At 52.1% G+C, this 14,198-nt stretch overlaps 19 non-coding genes across 19 annotated transcripts; all 19 read left to right on the top strand.

Moving 5' to 3' along the window:
• Window positions 1-257: 257 nt before the first annotated feature.
• On the top strand, window positions 258-364 carry LOC141285506 (U6 spliceosomal RNA). Its single transcript, XR_012338634.1, has one exon. It is a non-coding gene; the product is annotated as a U6 spliceosomal RNA (small nuclear RNA).
• A 648-nt stretch (window positions 365-1,012) lies between these two features.
• LOC141285957 (U6 spliceosomal RNA) lies at window positions 1,013-1,119 on the top strand. The gene has a single exon (XR_012339080.1). It is a non-coding gene; the product is annotated as a U6 spliceosomal RNA (small nuclear RNA).
• A 648-nt stretch (window positions 1,120-1,767) lies between these two features.
• LOC141285546 (U6 spliceosomal RNA) lies at window positions 1,768-1,874 on the top strand. The gene has a single exon (XR_012338674.1). It is a non-coding gene; the product is annotated as a U6 spliceosomal RNA (small nuclear RNA).
• Window positions 1,875-2,522: 648 nt separating this feature from the next.
• On the top strand, window positions 2,523-2,629 carry LOC141285954 (U6 spliceosomal RNA). Its single transcript, XR_012339078.1, has one exon. It is a non-coding gene; the product is annotated as a U6 spliceosomal RNA (small nuclear RNA).
• Window positions 2,630-3,277: 648 nt separating this feature from the next.
• Window positions 3,278-3,384, top strand: LOC141285953 (U6 spliceosomal RNA). The gene has a single exon (XR_012339077.1). It is a non-coding gene; the product is annotated as a U6 spliceosomal RNA (small nuclear RNA).
• A 648-nt stretch (window positions 3,385-4,032) lies between these two features.
• LOC141285952 (U6 spliceosomal RNA) lies at window positions 4,033-4,139 on the top strand. The gene has a single exon (XR_012339076.1). It is a non-coding gene; the product is annotated as a U6 spliceosomal RNA (small nuclear RNA).
• A 648-nt stretch (window positions 4,140-4,787) lies between these two features.
• On the top strand, window positions 4,788-4,894 carry LOC141285545 (U6 spliceosomal RNA). Its single transcript, XR_012338673.1, has one exon. It is a non-coding gene; the product is annotated as a U6 spliceosomal RNA (small nuclear RNA).
• A 648-nt stretch (window positions 4,895-5,542) lies between these two features.
• Window positions 5,543-5,649, top strand: LOC141285951 (U6 spliceosomal RNA). The gene has a single exon (XR_012339075.1). It is a non-coding gene; the product is annotated as a U6 spliceosomal RNA (small nuclear RNA).
• A 648-nt stretch (window positions 5,650-6,297) lies between these two features.
• LOC141285950 (U6 spliceosomal RNA) lies at window positions 6,298-6,404 on the top strand. Its single transcript, XR_012339074.1, has one exon. It is a non-coding gene; the product is annotated as a U6 spliceosomal RNA (small nuclear RNA).
• A 648-nt stretch (window positions 6,405-7,052) lies between these two features.
• Window positions 7,053-7,159, top strand: LOC141285949 (U6 spliceosomal RNA). Its single transcript, XR_012339072.1, has one exon. It is a non-coding gene; the product is annotated as a U6 spliceosomal RNA (small nuclear RNA).
• A 648-nt stretch (window positions 7,160-7,807) lies between these two features.
• On the top strand, window positions 7,808-7,914 carry LOC141285948 (U6 spliceosomal RNA). Its single transcript, XR_012339071.1, has one exon. It is a non-coding gene; the product is annotated as a U6 spliceosomal RNA (small nuclear RNA).
• A 648-nt stretch (window positions 7,915-8,562) lies between these two features.
• On the top strand, window positions 8,563-8,669 carry LOC141285947 (U6 spliceosomal RNA). Its single transcript, XR_012339070.1, has one exon. It is a non-coding gene; the product is annotated as a U6 spliceosomal RNA (small nuclear RNA).
• Window positions 8,670-9,317: 648 nt separating this feature from the next.
• LOC141285946 (U6 spliceosomal RNA) lies at window positions 9,318-9,424 on the top strand. The gene has a single exon (XR_012339069.1). It is a non-coding gene; the product is annotated as a U6 spliceosomal RNA (small nuclear RNA).
• Window positions 9,425-10,072: 648 nt separating this feature from the next.
• LOC141285944 (U6 spliceosomal RNA) lies at window positions 10,073-10,179 on the top strand. Its single transcript, XR_012339068.1, has one exon. It is a non-coding gene; the product is annotated as a U6 spliceosomal RNA (small nuclear RNA).
• A 648-nt stretch (window positions 10,180-10,827) lies between these two features.
• LOC141285544 (U6 spliceosomal RNA) lies at window positions 10,828-10,934 on the top strand. The gene has a single exon (XR_012338672.1). It is a non-coding gene; the product is annotated as a U6 spliceosomal RNA (small nuclear RNA).
• Window positions 10,935-11,582: 648 nt separating this feature from the next.
• Window positions 11,583-11,689, top strand: LOC141285942 (U6 spliceosomal RNA). The gene has a single exon (XR_012339066.1). It is a non-coding gene; the product is annotated as a U6 spliceosomal RNA (small nuclear RNA).
• Window positions 11,690-12,336: 647 nt separating this feature from the next.
• On the top strand, window positions 12,337-12,443 carry LOC141285941 (U6 spliceosomal RNA). Its single transcript, XR_012339065.1, has one exon. It is a non-coding gene; the product is annotated as a U6 spliceosomal RNA (small nuclear RNA).
• Window positions 12,444-13,091: 648 nt separating this feature from the next.
• Window positions 13,092-13,198, top strand: LOC141285940 (U6 spliceosomal RNA). The gene has a single exon (XR_012339064.1). It is a non-coding gene; the product is annotated as a U6 spliceosomal RNA (small nuclear RNA).
• A 648-nt stretch (window positions 13,199-13,846) lies between these two features.
• LOC141285939 (U6 spliceosomal RNA) lies at window positions 13,847-13,953 on the top strand. The gene has a single exon (XR_012339063.1). It is a non-coding gene; the product is annotated as a U6 spliceosomal RNA (small nuclear RNA).
• The last annotated feature ends 245 nt before the right edge of the window (window positions 13,954-14,198 follow it).

Below are 14,198 nucleotides of genomic sequence, written 5' to 3'. Positions count from 1 at the left end.
CGGTCGAAAAGTCCAAAAGCCGTAAGGCCAGCCCGTGACTGGCACTGCATTTGTTTGAAAGTTCTTCTGCTAAAATAATAGGATGCATTGTGTCAGATGGTCAAGACAAATCAACAGACAGCTCCCCTCGGTAGAATGATCCAAGTGCCGTTCGTTTCCTTAACTGACTGCAGCCTTGGCTCGCTGGGCCCTACCACCTTGGCGAGAGCTCGCAGGAACCCGAGGGGTACAGATACCTCGAGCGGGCCAGCAGTCTTGTACTCGCCACGGCGGCACATATACTAAAATTGGATCGATACAGAGAAGATTAGCATGGCCCCTGCGAAAGGATGACACGCAAATCCGTGAAGCGCTCCATATTTTTGGCTTGCGACATTTGCGCTCCTCTGCTCGGTGGGCCCTCGTGTGGTAAGTATACGCATGTTTCAGCGTGGGAGCGTTTTAGTTCTAAATCGCCAGACACCCTCACCATCTCAAAACGTTTTAGAGATATTTCATTGCGGCCCAGCTCCATCACACCACGCGACAAACTCACGAAGCACATGGCTGTCGTCATACTCCGAGCTTGAGAGCAGGGCGAGGAGAAGTGTGTCTTCTGCGCTTATAAACACATGGCAATTAGCCTGAGCACTTCAACGCTCCCTTATAGAAATTAAGAAGAGAATCGGTGACAGTACGCCACCTTGTGGAGATGCCAAGAGATGCATGGCGTGCGCCCGGTCAGAGTCCGCTTATCCTGACCCTTTGCTGCCCGCCGGTCGAAAAGTCCAAAAGCCGTAAGGCCAGCCCGTGACTGGCACTGCATTTGTTTGAAAGTTCTTCTGCTAAAATAATAGGATGCATTGTGTCAGATGGTCAAGACAAATCAACAGACAGCTCCCCTCGGTAGAATGATCCAAGTGCCGTTCGTTTCCTTAACTGACTGCAGCTTTGGCTCGCTGGACCCTACCACCTTGGCGAGAGCTCGCAGGGACCCGAGGGGTACAGATACCTCGAGCGGGCCAGCAGTCCTGTGCTCGCCACGGCGGCACATATACTAAAATTGGATCGATACAGAGAAGATTAGCATGGCCCCTGCGAAAGGATGACACGCAAATCCGTGAAGCGCTCCATATTTTTGGCTTGCGACATTTGCGCTCCTCTGCTCGGTGGGCCCTCGTGTGGTGAGTATACGCAGGTTTCAGCGTGGGAGCGTTTTTGTTCTAAATCGCCAGACACCCTCACCATCTCAAAGCGTTTTAGAGATATTTCATTGCGGCCCAGCTCCATCACACCACGTGACAAACTCACGAAGCACATGGCTGTCGTCATACTCCGAGCTTGAGAGCAGGGCGAGGAGAAGTGTGTCTTCTGCGCTTATAACCACAATGCAATTAGCCTGAGCACTTCAACGCTTCCTTATAGTAATTAAGAAGAGAATTGGTGACACTACGCCACCTTGTGGAGATGCCAAGAGATGCATGGCGTGCGCCCGGTCAGAGTCCGCTTATCCTGACCCTTTGCTGCCCGCCGGTCGAAACGTCCAAAAGCCGTAAGGCCAGCCCGTGACTGGCATTGCATTTGTTTGAAAGTTCTTCTGCTAAAATAATAGGATGCATTGTGTCAGATGGTCAAGACAAATCAACAGACAGCTCCTCTCGGTAGAATGATCCAAGTGCCGTTCGTTTCCTTAACTGACTGCAGCTTTAGCTCGATGAGCCCTACCACCTTGGCGAGAGCTCGCAGGGACCAGAGGGGTACAGATACCTCGAGCGGGCCAGCAATCTTTTGCTCGCCACGGCGGCACATATACTAAAATTGGATCGATACAGAGAAGATTAGCATGGCCCCTGCGAAAGGATGACACGCAAATCCGTGAAGCGCTCCATATTTTTGGCTTGCGACATTTGCGCTCCTCTGCTCGGTGGGCCCTCGTGTGGTAAGTATATGCAGGTTTCAGCGTGGGAGCGTTTTTGTTCTAAATCGCCAGACACCCTCACCATCTCAAAGCGTTTTAGAGATATTTCATTGCAGCCCAGCTCCATCACACCACGCGACAAACTCACGAAGCACATGGCTGTCGTCATACTCCGAGCTTGAGAGCAGGGCGAGGAGAAGTGTGTCTTCTGCGCTTATAACCACAATGCAATTAGCCTGAGCACTTCAACGCTCCCTCATAGAAATTAAGAAGAGAATCGGTGACAGTACGCCACCTTGTGGAGATGCCAAGAGATGCATGGCGTGCGCCCGGTCAGAGTCCGCTTATCCTGACCCTTTGCTGCCCGCCGGTCGAAAAGTCCAAAAGCCGTAAGGCCAGCCCGTGACTGGCACTGCATTTGTTTGAAAGTTCTTCTGCTAAAATAATAGGATGCATTGTGTCAGATGGTCAAGACAAATCAACAGACAGCTCCCCTCGGTAGAATGATCCAAGTGCCGTTCGTTTCCTTAACTGACTGCAGCCTTGGCTCGCTGGGCCCTACCACCTTGGCGAGAGCTCGCAGGAACCCGAGGGGTACAGATACCTCGAGCGGGCCAGCAGTCTTGTGCTCGCCACGGCGGCACATATACTAAAATTGGATCGATACAGAGAAGATTAGCATGGCCCCTGCGAAAGGATGACACGCAAATCCGTGAAGCGCTCCATATTTTTGGCTTGCGACATTTGCGCTCCTCTGCTCGGTGGGCCCTCGTGTGGTAAGTATACGCATGTTTCAGCGTGGGAGCGTTTTAGTTCTAAATCGCCAGACACCCTCACCATCTCAAAACGTTTTAGAGATATTTCATTGCGGCCCAGCTCCATCACACCACGCGACAAACTCACGAAGCACATGGCTGTCGTCATACTCCGAGCTTGAGAGCAGGGCGAGGAGAAGTGTGTCTTCTGCGCTTATAAACACATGGCAATTAGCCTGAGCACTTCAACGCTCCCTTATAGAAATTAAGAAGAGAATCGGTGACAGTACGCCACCTTGTGGAGATGCCAAGAGATGCATGGCGTGCGCCCGGTCAGAGTCCGCTTATCCTGACCCTTTGCTGCCCGCCGGTCGAAAAGTCCAAAAGCCGTAAGGCCAGCCCGTGACTGGCACTGCATTTGTTTGAAAGTTCTTCTGCTAAAATAATAGGATGCATTGTGTCAGATGGTCAAGACAAATCAACAGACAGCTCCCCTCGGTAGAATGATCCAAGTGCCGTTCGTTTCCTTAACTGACTGCAGCTTTGGCTCGCTGGACCCTACCACCTTGGCGAGAGCTCGCAGGGACCCGAGGGGTACAGATACCTCGAGCGGGCCAGCAGTCCTGTGCTCGCCACGGCGGCACATATACTAAAATTGGATCGATACAGAGAAGATTAGCATGGCCCCTGCGAAAGGATGACACGCAAATCCGTGAAGCGCTCCATATTTTTGGCTTGCGACATTTGCGCTCCTCTGCTCGGTGGGCCCTCGTGTGGTGAGTATACGCAGGTTTCAGCGTGGGAGCGTTTTTGTTCTAAATCGCCAGACACCCTCACCATCTCAAAGCGTTTTAGAGATATTTCATTGCGGCCCAGCTCCATCACACCACGTGACAAACTCACGAAGCACATGGCTGTCGTCATACTCCGAGCTTGAGAGCAGGGCGAGGAGAAGTGTGTCTTCTGCGCTTATAACCACAATGCAATTAGCCTGAGCACTTCAACGCTCCCTTATAGAAATTAAGAAGAGAATCGGTGACAGTACGCCACCTTGTGGAGATGCCAAGAGATGCATGGCGTGCGCCCGGTCAGAGTCCGCTTATCCTGACCCTTTGCTGCCCGCCGGTCGAAAAGTCCAAAAGCCTTAAGGCCAGCCCGTGACTGGCATTGCATTTGTTTGAAAGTTCTTCTGCTAAAATAATAGGATGCATTGTGTCAGATGGTCAAGACAAATCAACAGACAGCTCCCCTCGGTAGAATGATCCAAGTGCCGTTCGTTTCCTTAACTGACTGCAGCTTTGGCTCGCTGGACCCTACCACCTTGGCGAGAGCTCGCAGGGACCCGAGGGGTACAGATACCTCGAGCGGGCCAGCAGTCCTGTGCTCGCCACGGCGGCACATATACTAAAATTGGATCGATACAGAGAAGATTAGCATGGCCCCTGCGAAAGGATGACACGCAAATCCGTGAAGCGCTCCATATTTTTGGCTTGCGACATTTGCGCTCCTCTGCTCGGTGGGCCCTCGTGTGGTGAGTATACGCAGGTTTCAGCGTGGGAGCGTTTTTGTTCTAAATCGCCAGACACCCTCACCATCTCAAAGCGTTTTAGAGATATTTCATTGCGGCCCAGCTCCATCACACCACGTGACAAACTCACGAAGCACATGGCTGTCGTCATACTCCGAGCTTGAGAGCAGGGCGAGGAGAAGTGTGTCTTCTGCGCTTATAACCACAATGCAATTAGCCTGAGCACTTCAACGCTTCCTTATAGTAATTAAGAAGAGAATTGGTGACACTACGCCACCTTGTGGAGATGCCAAGAGATGCATGGCGTGCGCCCGGTCAGAGTCCGCTTATCCTGACCCTTTGCTGCCCGCCGGTCGAAACGTCCAAAAGCCGTAAGGCCAGCCCGTGACTGGCATTGCATTTGTTTGAAAGTTCTTCTGCTAAAATAATAGGATGCATTGTGTCAGATGGTCAAGACAAATCAACAGACAGCTCCCCTCGGTAGAATGATCCAAGTGCCGTTCGTTTCCTTAACTGACTGCAGCTTTAGCTCGATGGGCCCTACCACCTTGGCGAGAGCTCGCAGGGACCAGAGGGGTACATGTACCTCGAGCGGGCCAGCAATCTTTTGCTCGCCACGGCGGCACATATACTAAAATTGGATCGATACAGAGAAGATTAGCATGGCCCCTGCGAAAGGATGACACGCAAATCCGTGAAGCGCTCCATATTTTTGGCTTGCGACATTTGCGCTCCTCTGCTCGGTGGGCCCTCGTGTGGTAAGTATATGCAGGTTTCAGCGTGGGAGCGTTTTTGTTCTAAATCGCCAGACACCCTCACCATCTCAAAGCGTTTTAGAGATATTTCATTGCAGCCCAGCTCCATCACACCACGCGACAAACTCACGAAGCACATGGCTGTCGTCATACTCCGAGCTTGAGAGCAGGGCGAGGAGAAGTGTGTCTTCTGCGCTTATAACCACAATGCAATTAGCCTGAGCACTTCAACGCTCCCTCATAGAAATTAAGAAGAGAATCGGTGACAGTACGCCACCTTGTGGAGATGCCAAGAGATGCATGGCGTGCGCCCGGTCAGAGTCCGCTTATCCTGACCCTTTGCTGCCCGCCGGTCGAAAAGTCCAAAAGCCGTAAGGCCAGCCCGTGACTGGCACTGCATTTGTTTGAAAGTTCTTCTGCTAAAATAATAGGATGCATTGTGTCAGATGGTCAAGACAAATCAACAGACAGCTCCCCTCGGTAGAATGATCCAAGTGCCGTTCGTTTCCTTAACTGACTGCAGCCTTGGCTCGCTGGGCCCTACCACCTTGGCGAGAGCTCGCAGGAACCCGAGGGGTACAGATACCTCGAGCGGGCCAGCAGTCTTGTGCTCGCCACGGCGGCACATATACTAAAATTGGATCGATACAGAGAAGATTAGCATGGCCCCTGCGAAAGGATGACACGCAAATCCGTGAAGCGCTCCATATTTTTGGCTTGCGACATTTGCGCTCCTCTGCTCGGTGGGCCCTCGTGTGGTAAGTATACGCATGTTTCAGCGTGGGAGCGTTTTAGTTCTAAATCGCCAGACACCCTCACCATCTCAAAACGTTTTAGAGATATTTCATTGCGGCCCAGCTCCATCACACCACGCGACAAACTCACGAAGCACATGGCTGTCGTCATACTCCGAGCTTGAGAGCAGGGCGAGGAGAAGTGTGTCTTCTGCGCTTATAAACACATGGCAATTAGCCTGAGCACTTCAACGCTCCCTTATAGAAATTAAGAAGAGAATCGGTGACAGTACGCCACCTTGTGGAGATGCCAAGAGATGCATGGCGTGCGCCCGGTCAGAGTCCGCTTATCCTGACCCTTTGCTGCCCGCCGGTCGAAAAGTCCAAAAGCCGTAAGGCCAGCCCGTGACTGGCACTGCATTTGTTTGAAAGTTCTTCTGCTAAAATAATAGGATGCATTGTGTCAGATGGTCAAGACAAATCAACAGACAGCTCCCCTCGGTAGAATGATCCAAGTGCCGTTCGTTTCCTTAACTGACTGCAGCTTTGGCTCGCTGGACCCTACCACCTTGGCGAGAGCTCGCAGGGACCCGAGGGGTACAGATACCTCGAGCGGGCCAGCAGTCCTGTGCTCGCCACGGCGGCACATATACTAAAATTGGATCGATACAGAGAAGATTAGCATGGCCCCTGCGAAAGGATGACACGCAAATCCGTGAAGCGCTCCATATTTTTGGCTTGCGACATTTGCGCTCCTCTGCTCGGTGGGCCCTCGTGTGGTGAGTATACGCAGGTTTCAGCGTGGGAGCGTTTTTGTTCTAAATCGCCAGACACCCTCACCATCTCAACGCGTTTTAGAGATATTTCATTGCGGCCCAGCTCCATCACACCACGTGACAAACTCACGAAGCACATGGCTGTCGTCATACTCCGAGCTTGAGAGCAGGGCGAGGAGAAGTGTGTCTTCTGCGCTTATAACCACAATGCAATTAGCCTGAGCACTTCAACGCTCCCTTATAGAAATTAAGAAGAGAATCGGTGACAGTACGCCACCTTGTGGAGATGCCAAGAGATGCATGGCGTGCGCCCGGTCAGAGTCCGCTTATCCTGACCCTTTGCTGCCCGCCGGTCGAAAAGTCCAAAAGCCTTAAGGCCAGCCCGTGACTGGCATTGCATTTGTTTGAAAGTTCTTCTGCTAAAATAATAGGATGCATTGTGTCAGATGGTCAAGACAAATCAACAGACAGCTCCCCTCGGTAGAATGATCCAAGTGCCGTTCGTTTCCTTAACTGACTGCAGCTTTGGCTCGCTGGACCCTACCACCTTGGCGAGAGCTCGCAGGGACCCGAGGGGTACAGATACCTCGAGCGGGCCAGCAGTCCTGTGCTCGCCACGGCGGCACATATACTAAAATTGGATCGATACAGAGAAGATTAGCATGGCCCCTGCGAAAGGATGACACGCAAATCCGTGAAGCGCTCCATATTTTTGGCTTGCGACATTTGCGCTCCTCTGCTCGGTGGGCCCTCGTGTGGTGAGTATACGCAGGTTTCAGCGTGGGAGCGTTTTTGTTCTAAATCGCCACACACCCTCACCATCTCAAAGCGTTTTAGAGATATTTCATTGCGGCCCAGCTCCATCACACCACGCGACAAACTCACGAAGCACATGGCTGTCGTCATACTCCGAGCTTGAGAGCAGGGCGAGGAGAAGTGTGTCTTCTGCGCTTATAACCACAATGCAATTAGCCTGAGCACTTCAACACTCCCTTATAGAAATTAAGAAGAGAATCGGTGACAGTACGCCACCTTGTGGAGATGCCAAGAGATGCATGGCGTGCGCCCGGTCAGAGTCCGCTTATCCTGACCCTTTGCTGCCCGCCGGTCGAAAAGTCCAAAAGCCGTAAGGCCAGCCCGTGACTGGCATTGCATTTATTTGAAAGTTCTTCTGCTAAAATAATAGGATGCATTGTGTCAGATGGTCAAGACAAATCAACAGACAGCTCCCCTCGGTAGAATGATCCAAGTGCCGTTCGTTTCCTTAACTGACTGCAGCTTTGGCTCGCTGGGCCCTACCACCTTGGCGAGAGCTCGCAGGGACCCGAGGAGTACAGATACCTTGAGCGGGCCAGCCGGCTTGTGCTCGCCACGGCGGCACATATACTAAAATTGGATCGATACAGAGAAGATTAGCATGGCCCCTGCGAAAGGATGACACGCAAATCCGTGAAGCGCTCCATATTTTTGGCTTGCTACAATTGCGCTCCTCTGCTCGGTGGGCCCTCGTGTGGTAAGTATACGCAGGTTTCAGCGTGGGAGCGTTTTTGTTCTAAATCGCCACACACCCTCACCATCTCAAAGCGTTTTAGAGATATTTCATTGCGGCCCAGCTCCATCACACCACGCGACAAACTCACGAAGCACATGGCTGTCGTCATACTCCGAGCTTGAGAGCAGGGTGAGGAGAAGTGTGTCTTCTGCGCTTATAACCACAATGCAATTAGCCTGAGCACTTCAACACTCCCTTATAGAAATTAAGAAGAGAATCGGTGACAGTACGCCACCTTGTGGAGATGCCAAGAGATGCATGGCGTGCGCCCGGTCAGAGTCCGCTTATCCTGACCCTTTGCTGCCCGCCGGTCGAAAAGTCCAAAAGCCGTAAGGCCAGCCCGTGACTGGCACTGCATTTGTTTGAAAGTTCTTCTGCTAAAATAATAGGATGCATTGTGTCAGATGGTCAAGACAAATCAACAGACAGCTCCCCTCGGTAGAATGATCCAAGTGCCGTTCGTTTCCTTAACTGACTGCAGCTTTGGCTCGCTGGACCCTACCACCTTGGCGAGAGCTCGCAGGGACCCGAGGGGTACAGATACCTCGAGCGGGCCAGCAGTCCTGTGCTCGCCACGGCGGCACATATACTAAAATTGGATCGATACAGAGAAGATTAGCATGGCCCCTGCGAAAGGATGACACGCAAATCCGTGAAGCGCTCCATATTTTTGGCTTGCGACATTTGCGCTCCTCTGCTCGGTGGGCCCTCGTGTGGTGAGTATACGCAGGTTTCAGCGTGGGAGCGTTTTTGTTCTAAATCGCCACACACCCTCACCATCTCAAAGCGTTTTAGAGATATTTCATTGCGGCCCAGCTCCATCACACCACGCGACAAACTCACGAAGCACATGGCTGTCGTCATACTCCGAGCTTGAGAGCAGGGCGAGGAGAAGTGTGTCTTCTGCGCTTATAACCACAATGCAATTAGCCTGAGCACTTCAACACTCCCTTATAGAAATTAAGAAGAGAATCGGTGACAGTACGCCACCTTGTGGAGATGCCAAGAGATGCATGGCGTGCGCCCGGTCAGAGTCCGCTTATCCTGACCCTTTGCTGCCCGCCGGTCGAAAAGTCCAAAAGCCGTAAGGCCAGCCCGTGACTGGCATTGCATTTATTTGAAAGTTCTTCTGCTAAAATAATAGGATGCATTGTGTCAGATGGTCAAGACAAATCAACAGACAGCTCCCCTCGGTAGAATGATCCAAGTGCCGTTCGTTTCCTTAACTGACTGCAGCTTTGGCTCGCTGGGCCCTACCACCTTGGCGAGAGCTCGCAGGGACCCGAGGAGTACAGATACCTTGAGCGGGCCAGCCGGCTTGTGCTCGCCACGGCGGCACATATACTAAAATTGGATCGATACAGAGAAGATTAGCATGGCCCCTGCGAAAGGATGACACGCAAATCCGTGAAGCGCTCCATATTTTTGGCTTGCTACAATTGCGCTCCTCTGCTCGGTGGGCCCTCGTGTGGTAAGTATACGCAGGTTTCAGCGTGGGAGCGTTTTTGTTCTAAATCGCCACACACCCTCACCATCTCAAAGCGTTTTAGAGATATTTCATTGCGGCCCAGCTCCATCACACCACGCGACAAACTCACGAAGCACATGGCTGTCGTCATACTCCGAGCTTGAGAGCAGGGCGAGGAGAAGTGTGTCTTCTGCACTTATAACCACAATGCAATTAGCCTGAGCACTTCAACACTCCCTTATAGAAATTAAGAAGAGAATTGGTGACAGTACGCCACCTTGTGGAGATGCCAAGAGATGCATGGCGTGCGCCCGGTCAGAGTCCGCTTATCCTGACCCTTTGCTGCCCGCCGGTCGAAAAGTCCAAAAGCCGTAAGGCCAGCCCGTGACTGGCATTGCATTTGTTTGAAAGTTCTTCTGCTAAAATAATAGGATGCATTGTGTCAGATGGTCAAGACAAATCAACAGACAGCTCCCCTCGGTAGAATGATCCAAGTGCCGTTCGTTTCCTTAACTGACTGCAGCTTTGGCTCGCTGGGCCCTACCACCTTGGCGAGAGCTCGCAGGGACCCGAGGAGTACAGATACCTCGAGCGGGCCAGCCGGCTTGTGCTCGCCACGGCGGCACATATACTAAAATTGGATCGATACAGAGAAGATTAGCATGGCCCCTGCGAAAGGATGACACGCAAATCCGTGAAGCGCTCCATATTTTTGGCTTGCTACAATTGCGCTCCTCTGCTCGGTGGGCCCTCGTGTGGTAAGTATACGCAGGTTTCAGCGTGGGAGCGTTTTTGTTCTAAATCGCCACACACCCTCACCATCTCAAAGCGTTTTAGAGATATTTCATTGCGGCCCAGCTCCATCACACCACGCGACAAACTCACGAAGCACATGGCTGTCGTCATACTCCGAGCTTGAGAGCAGGGCGAGGAGAAGTGTGTCTTCTGCGCTTATAACCACAATGCAATTAGCCTGAGCACTTCAACGCTTCCTTATAGTAATTAAGAAGAGAATTGGTGACACTACGCCACCTTGTGGAGATGCCAAGAGATGCATGGCGTGCGCCCGGTCAGAGTCCGCTTATCCTGACCCTTTGCTGCCCGCCGGTCGAAACGTCCAAAAGCCGTAAGGCCAGCCCGTGACTGGCATTGCATTTGTTTGAAAGTTCTTCTGCTAAAATAATAGGATGCATTGTGTCAGATGGTCAAGACAAATCAACAGACAGCTCCCCTCGGTAGAATGATCCAAGTGCCGTTCGTTTCCTTAACTGACTGCAGCTTTAGCTCGATGGGCCCTACCACCTTGGCGAGAGCTCGCAGGGACCAGAGGGGTACAGATACCTCGAGCGGGCCAGCAATCTTTTGCTCGCCACGGCGGCACATATACTAAAATTGGATCGATACAGAGAAGATTAGCATGGCCCCTGCGAAAGGATGACACGCAAATCCGTGAAGCGCTCCATATTTTTGGCTTGCGACATTTGCGCTCCTCTGCTCGGTGGGCCCTCGTGTGGTAAGTATATGCAGGTTTCAGCGTGGGAGCGTTTTTGTTCTAAATCGCCAGACACCCTCACCATCTCAAAGCGTTTTAGAGATATTTCATTGCAGCCCAGCTCCATCACACCACGCGACAAACTCACGAAGCACATGGCTGTCGTCATACTCCGAGCTTGAGAGCAGGGCGAGGAGAAGTGTGTCTTCTGCGCTTATAACCACAATGCAATTAGCCTGAGCACTTCAACGCTCCCTCATAGAAATTAAGAAGAGAATCGGTGACAGTACGCCACCTTGTGGAGATGCCAAGAGATGCATGGCGTGCGCCCGGTCAGAGTCCGCTTATCCTGACCCTTTGCTGTCCGCCGGTCGAAAAGTCCAAAAGCCGTAAGGCCAGCCCGTGACTGGCACTGCATTTGTTTGAAAGTTCTTCTGCTAAAATAATAGGATGCATTGTGTCAGATGGTCAAGACAAATCAACAGACAGCTCCCCTCGGTAGAATGATCCAAGTGCCGTTCGTTTCCTTAACTGACTGCAGCCTTGGCTCGCTGGGCCCTACCACCTTGGCGAGAGCTCGCAGGAACCCGAGGGGTACAGATACCTCGAGCGGGCCAGCAGTCTTGTGCTCGCCACGGCGGCACATATACTAAAATTGGATCGATACAGAGAAGATTAGCATGGCCCCTGCGAAAGGATGACACGCAAATCCGTGAAGCGCTCCATATTTTTGGCTTGCGACATTTGCGCTCCTCTGCTCGGTGGGCCCTCGTGTGGTAAGTATATGCAGGTTTCAGCGTGGGAGCGTTTTTGTTCTAAATCGCCAGACACCCTCACCATCTCAAAGCGTTTTAGAGATATTTCATTGCAGCCCAGCTCCATCACACCACGCGACAAACTCACGAAGCACATGGCTGTCGTCATACTCCGAGCTTGAGAGCAGGGCGAGGAGAAGTGTGTCTTCTGCGCTTATAACCACATGGCAATTAGCCTGAGCACTTCAACGCTCCCTCATAGAAATTAAGAAGAGAATCGGTGACAGTACGCCACCTTGTGGAGATGCCAAGAGATGCATGGCGTGCGCCCGGTCAGAGTCCGCTTATCCTGACCCTTTGCTGCCCGCCGGTCGAAAAGTCCAAAAGCCGTAAGGCCAGCCCGTGACTGGCACTGCATTTGTTTGAAAGTTCTTCTGCTAAAATAATAGGATGCATTGTGTCAGATGGTCAAGACAAATCAACAGACAGCTCCCTCGGTAGAATGATCCAAGTGCCGTTCGTTTCCTTAACTGACTGCAGCCTTGGCTCGCTGGGCCCTACCACCTTGGCGAGAGCTCGCAGGAACCCGAGGGGTACAGATACCTCGAGCGGGCCAGCAGTCTTGTGCTCGCCACGGCGGCACATATACTAAAATTGGATCGATACAGAGAAGATTAGCATGGCCCCTGCGAAAGGATGACACGCAAATCCGTGAAGCGCTCCATATTTTTGGCTTGCGACATTTGCGCTCCTCTGCTCGGTGGGCCCTCGTGTGGTAAGTATACGCATGTTTCAGCGTGGGAGCGTTTTAGTTCTAAATCGCCAGACACCCTCACCATCTCAAAACGTTTTAGAGATATTTCATTGCGGCCCAGCTCCATCACACCACGCGACAAACTCACGAAGCACATGGCTGTCGTCATACTCCGAGCTTGAGAGCAGGGCGAGGAGAAGTGTGTCTTCTGCGCTTATAAACACATGGCAATTAGCCTGAGCACTTCAACGCTCCCTTATAGAAATTAAGAAGAGAATCGGTGACAGTACGCCACCTTGTGGAGATGCCAAGAGATGCATGGCGTGCGCCCGGTCAGAGTCCGCTTATCCTGACCCTTTGCTGCCCGCCGGTCGAAAAGTCCAAAAGCCGTAAGGCCAGCCCGTGACTGGCACTGCATTTGTTTGAAAGTTCTTCTGCTAAAATAATAGGATGCATTGTGTCAGATGGTCAAGACAAATCAACAGACAGCTCCCCTCGGTAGAATGATCCAAGTGCCGTTCGTTTCCTTAACTGACTGCAGCTTTGGCTCGCTGGACCCTACCACCTTGGCGAGAGCTCGCAGGGACCCGAGGGGTACAGATACCTCGAGCGGGCCAGCAGTCCTGTGCTCGCCACGGCGGCACATATACTAAAATTGGATCGATACAGAGAAGATTAGCATGGCCCCTGCGAAAGGATGACACGCAAATCCGTGAAGCGCTCCATATTTTTGGCTTGCGACATTTGCGCTCCTCTGCTCGGTGGGCCCTCGTGTGGTGAGTATACGCAGGTTTCAGCGTGGGAGCGTTTTTGTTCTAAATCGCCAGACACCCTCACCATCTCAAAGCGTTTTAGAGATATTTCATTGCGGCCCAGCTCCATCACACCACGTGACAAACTCACGAAGCACATGGCTGTCGTCATACTCCGAGCTTGAGAGCAGGGCGAGGAGAAGTGTGTCTTCTGCGCTTATAACCACAATGCAATTAGCCTGAGCACTTCAACGCTCCCTTATAGAAATTAAGAAGAGAATCGGTGACAGTACGCCACCTTGTGGAGATGCCAAGAGATGCATGGCGTGCGCCCGGTCAGAGTCCGCTTATCCTGACCCTTTGCTGCCCGCCGGTCGAAAAGTCCAAAAGCCTTAAGGCCAGCCCGTGACTGGCATTGCATTTGTTTGAAAGTTCTTCTGCTAAAATAATAGGATGCATTGTGTCAGATGGTCAAGACAAATCAACAGACAGCTCCCCTCGGTAGAATGATCCAAGTGCCGTTCGTTTCCTTAACTGACTGCAGCTTTGGCTCGCTGGACCCTACCACCTTGGCGAGAGCTCGCAGGGACCCGAGGGGTACAGATACCTCGAGCGGGCCAGCAGTCCTGTGCTCGCCACGGCGGCACATATACTAAAATTGGATCGATACAGAGAAGATTAGCATGGCCCCTGCGAAAGGATGACACGCAAATCCGTGAAGCGCTCCATATTTTTGGCTTGCGACATTTGCGCTCCTCTGCTCGGTGGGCCCTCGTGTGGTGAGTATACGCAGGTTTCAGCGTGGGAGCGTTTTTGTTCTAAATCGCCACACACCCTCACCATCTCAAAGCGTTTTAGAGATATTTCATTGCGGCCCAGCTCCATCACACCACGCGACAAACTCACGAAGCACATGGCTGTCGTCATACTCCGAGCTTGAGAGCAGGGCGAGGAGAAGTGTGTCTTCTGCGCTTATAACC

This window comes from Garra rufa, chromosome 14, assembly GCF_049309525.1.
Source record: "Garra rufa chromosome 14, GarRuf1.0, whole genome shotgun sequence".
NCBI classification, from domain to species: domain Eukaryota; kingdom Metazoa; phylum Chordata; class Actinopteri; order Cypriniformes; family Cyprinidae; genus Garra; species Garra rufa.
The sequence above is the reverse complement of the archived record's forward strand: the minus strand, read 5'-3'. Positions and strand labels throughout refer to the sequence as shown.